We start from the raw sequence: 5,535 nt of genomic DNA on the forward strand, positions 1-5,535 counted from the left end.
TTAGAGTATCTTTTCACTCAAAATGACCCATTTTTGGTTGAGATATGGCCATTCTCCCAACGTGTCCCCAAGTGCACAGCAAAATGGAAAAAGAGGGGCAGGAAGGTGATTTTTGGCCTCTTTTTTGCAAATTTCTCAAAAACTGAGCCCCAGACTAGGAAAGTGGGAAAATTAGTTTTGAGCGGGGGTCATAATATTTCCAAAAATTCTGAGTTTCCATCATTTGGAGACCTGAGGAAGAAGTGAAGCGTGAGCTCACTGCGCTCCTAAACAGAAAATGCAAAAAAAATTCAAGTCCACACCATTCTGCACCAGAACACAAAATTTTCTCCAAATCCTCCCAAAATTTTTCCACATATGCCTGATGAGGTATGTATGCAATCATGGGTGCATCACAAAGAAAATCTAACTTACCCTTGTCCTCTTGGTTGATTAGGGTTTCCTTCAGTTTTTCCTTCAACTTATTGATTTTGACCTTGGGAACCTGATTCTTTGTGTAATAATGGATGGTCATTTTCTTTTGCAACTTGTTATCCCTATTGTCCTTGTCAAGGAGATTCTCAAGGTGGAAATTGAATTTGTCAAGCCAAAATTCACTCTCCTCATTTATTTACATGGCAATCTTCTCTTGAAAGGTCAATTCTTCCATTGGTGGGTTTTGTTCTCTTTCCCTCTGAAGTGCCTTCCTAATTAGAACCATTGTCCTTGGTCTCTTCCTTGCCACATGTCCTAAATGCTGCTTAATTTCCTCATGTTTCACCACTACCTTGCCTTTCATCTCTTTTTTCTTGGCTTTGAATTGCTCTTTCTCCATGACTACTTGTTTTGCCTTAAGTTGACTATTTTCTCGCTCAAGGAATGAAATGATGAATTTTTCCCTTTCCAAATTGTCCTTAAGCTCCATGATTTGAGAATCCTTCTCTTTGATGACTTGTTGTGAGTTTTGATGCTCATCATTTGCCTCCAAGTCAACTAGGTCAAAGCCATGCTCAATGGGCTCCTGATCATGTAAAGAAGCCTCATGATGTGATGGTGATCCTTGTTTTGCTGATGTAGTAGGCTTGGTCCCATCCTCAATTTGAGGAGGGAACACAAGGCTTCTACCTCTCCGATATGTCTTGGTCACCTGAGGCCTAGGTGCCTTGGAAACCTCATCATGTTTGCTTAATTACCCCACCTTCATGGGTTGTACTGACATGGTTTGATGATGGCTTGGTGAAGTGGTTATATGCGCTTTCAAGGATGCCTCAATGAAGGTGTCCAATGTCATGTTCTTCTCTTTCAACTAATGGAGTGTTATAACCTTTATCAGGCTATGGTGAAAGAGGCTAGGATAATGAACTTTTCCTTTCAATTGCACCCTTTTATACATTTTAGTTAGGCTCCTATACATGTAGCTGGACAAATTGAGAGACTTGGAAGTTGTAAAGTACATGAGAAGTCTTATTTGGTATTCATATAGCCTAGAAAATATGCCTGCACATGTGAATAACTTCATGATAGCCTTCATCAATGGTGCATATCTCTCCATCAAGTATTTGAATGGGAAAACATGTGAGTGAGCTCCTTTGTATTGTGATTTCAAGTAGGCTTTGTACTCTTCTATGTCTAGGTTCATGCCTTTGAACAAGTTTTCACCATGCCTTGGTATGCCTGTAGCTTGAGAGATGGCATCCACTGAAAACATGAAATTAGTCCTTGCAATGGTGATCTTTTCTTCCTTCAAGGTGAGTGAAAATATACCTGTGAGATGCTCATGGTAACCTACTTCATGCACTCTTTGACAAAACCCTAAACAATTGACATCTTCAAAGCATTTCATGACAAAAGGGGAGGAGGTGATATCATTGAAATTAGAGGACTCAAACCTCAGTATCTTTCCCCCCTTGTTGTAATTCCTCTTCTCTGATGGTGATGGGTCATGCTCCATGCTTCAAACCCTAGGTGAAAGGCAAGAAAAAACAGTGAAATTTGTTGTTGTGAGGGAATGAGGTGGTATGATAGACTTAGGAGTTGCCTAAATTTCTAAAGAAATTTGGGAGGGTAGGGTATGATGTCAATGAGTAGGGGAAAAATAATTTTTTGGAAATGAGTGAGGAGAGGTGGTGGAAAAGGCCAAAACACAGGCCCATCCTAGAAAGAGATAAGTTGGATTAGGGTTTAGATGAAAATGATAGAAAATGAGGGGATAAGACTTTGTGATGGATGGAAATGGTGTATTAGCTACAAACAGAGGTGTAGGGACAAGGAATATAGGGTTTAGGGAATAAATGCATCATTTGAGGATCAAAACCATGAAAATCATGTAAACCCTAGAAGAAGAAGTATTTGATCATTTTCTTCACATGTGAGGCAAAGGAGAGCATCAAAATGTTTAAACTTACTTGTTATAGAGCCTAGAGGATGAAATGACAGAAGTGGAGCTTTGAAAAATGAATTTTGGTGGTCAAACAACAACTTTATACAAATTTCCCCTGTGTGCAGCGAAGGCTTCATGTGCACAGCGAAGGCTTCATGTGTGCAATGTGCTATCCAAGTGTAGAGCGAAGGCTCTCTATGTGTAGTGAAAGTCAATTTTTACTAGTGAGGGCTATGGAATCACAATTTTTTGCAAAGGAGAGGGAGGAGCTCGATGCTAGGATGGTAGACAAGTGCAAATGAGTGTGAATGAGATCCTCCATGTGCTTTTATAATTTTCTTTTGGTGTCTAAGTAATTAATGAGGTAGGATGGACCACCTCACCAATTCACTTTATTTTTAAGTTTTGTAGTCTTAGATCCTCTTCTTGTAACTTTAGAACCTTAGGAACATTATTACATCTAAAAACATAAATTACATTTGAAATCAAGTTTTATTGAACATATTTACCTATTGCTACTCCTCATTTGCTGGATTTATATATGAAATGACTGATTTTGTGACCTTAACCCTAATGATCTAATGATGACACTAAGTTCAATGGAGACCATGATGATGTGACTGAAGTGATATTAATGATGTTTTCATGATGGTAGACTCAACTGAGTGATGAAAGTGACCAGCATATGAAATTATTGAGAGAGTGGAAATAGCCCTAGGCACACCAGCCAATGACCAAACTTTTATTTGAAGACTCACTAAAATGACAACAAATTTGACTTGACACCCTAACAACACCTTGTAAGAGAATATTTGATCACTGGTGACAGACTGAACTATCTGACACTAACATCCTCACAGATAACCTTACTTCTTTTGCAACTTGGGAACCTAACCAATTCATTAGAAAAATAGTATTGTGCCCAACCCAAAGTCTCCCTTTCTCTAAAATTGCTTTGTCCACACCTTATCACAACCATAGGCTTGCCTCCTGCAAGTCCTATTTTGAAATTCTCCTAAAAGACTTCATCCTTGGGACACATGTAATTCATTGACACTCCTTGGCACACACTCTTATTTGTTCATTTCCAAGCATTTTGACCTAGTTCTCCCTTGTGTTCCCTTGACTCTCCCTAACACTCCTCACCATCCATTGACACTGTCTGCCATGTGTTAGCACACCTTTTCATTCCTTGGCATGCCCTAGCACTCCTTAGCTATCATGCCCCCAAAACTACCCTAATTTTTTTTTAGACTTGGCTAGAAACCAACCAAGTCCTACCCCGACTACAACAACTTAACCAAGTTATAGTTATTAAAACTAGACTATGCTTGGTTCACCTAAGAACCACCTATAACACATATTAGGCTACTCATGTCCAATCTCAACTCATGACACTTAACAAGTAACCAATTCAAGGCTCACGTCCAACCTTGTCCATAAAACAACTAAGAAACACAGTTTACATCTTGACATGCCATAGCACATGGCATGTATAACAATCCCTTAGCCCTATGTGGCATGTGTTAGCATCCCCTACATTTCTTGGCATGCTTTGCACTCCCTAGGACACCCTAGAACTCTCTAACATGTCTTGGCACTCTAGCATGCTTTGGCATTGCCTATCATATATCCTTGTCACTCCCTCCTTAGAACACTTGGAACTCATTGACACTGCTTATCACACACTCTTATCTCTTCATTTCCATGCATTTTGAACTAGTTATCCCTTGTTCTCTTGTGGCACTCCCTAACATTCGTTAGCACGCATTGACACACCCTGGCACATTGCACATCTTGGTATGTTTCCTTGGCACTCTATCATTCCTTCGCACTAGCTAACATATATTGTCATTCCCTCCTTACCACACCTAGAACTCACTAACACTCCCTATCACACATTCTTATTCATTCATTTCCATCTATATGAAACTAGTGATCACTTTTGTTTCCTTGGGACTACATAAAAATCCCTAGCATGCATTGGCATACCCTAGCACCTGGCACATCTTTGCATGTTTCCATGTCCTCTAGCATGCCTTAACAATGGCTACCATACCTTGTTACTCGCTCAGAACACTTGTATCTCACTGACACTTCCTGTCACTAACTCTTATTTGTTCATTTTCATGCACTAATTTGACCTAGTGCTCCCTTGTGTTTCCTTGGCACTCCCTAACACGTCCTAGCACATGTTGACACACCCGGGCACCTGGCACATCTTGCCTACATGTTGCCCTATAAATCTAGCATAAGTTAGCACAACCTAGCATACCATGTCACTCTATCCTTAGCACACTTGGAAATCGCTGACACTCCCTATCACACACTCTTATTAATAAATTTCCATGCATTTTGACCTAGTGCTCCCTTATGTTTCTCTCGCACTCCCTAACACTCTTTCTGATGCATTGGCACACCTTGGTGCTTGGCACATCTTGGTATGTTTCCCTAGCAATATAGCATGCCTTGGTAGAAATGGATAGCATATCTTGTCACTCCCTCCTTAACACACCTATAACTCACTGACTCTAATGCTCCAAACTAGGAATCACAGTGCTATGCAAATCGGACAATAAAAATAACACCATAAAATTAAATAAAACCATCAGACCACAAAACTTTCTATCATGTGTTACCACGCCTTTTCATTCCTTAGAACACCCCGACACTCCTTAGCTATCATGCCCTCACAACTACCCTTACATTTTTTACAACATGGGAACCATAGGCTTGCCTCGTACAAGTTCTATTATGAACTTCTCCTTGCACACTTTGTCCATAGGATACCTAGAATTTGTTAACACTCCTTGACACACACTCTTATTCTTTCATTTCCATGCATTTTGACCTAGTTCTCCGTTGTGATGCCCTGACAATACCTAACACTCCTCACTATACTTTGACACTTCATGGCATATGTTAGCATGCATTTTCATTCCTTGGCATGCTATGACACTCCTTAATTATCATGCCCTCACAACTACCCTTACTTTTTTTGGGACTTAGGAACCTAACAAAGTCCTTCGTCGACTACAACAGCTTGACCAAGTTACGATTACTACAACTAGACTATTCCTTGTCCACCTAAGAATAGACTATAACTCATCTTAGGCTACTCATGTCCAATTTCACCTCATCCCACTTAACAAGTTACAAGTTATCAAGTCAAGGCT

The sequence above is a fragment of the Pinus tabuliformis genome, chromosome 9 (genome assembly GCF_031772625.1).
Source record: "Pinus tabuliformis cultivar Carrire ecotype Pingquan chromosome 9, CPIR1, whole genome shotgun sequence".
In the NCBI taxonomy this organism is placed as follows: Eukaryota; Viridiplantae; Streptophyta; class Pinopsida; order Pinales; family Pinaceae; genus Pinus; species Pinus tabuliformis.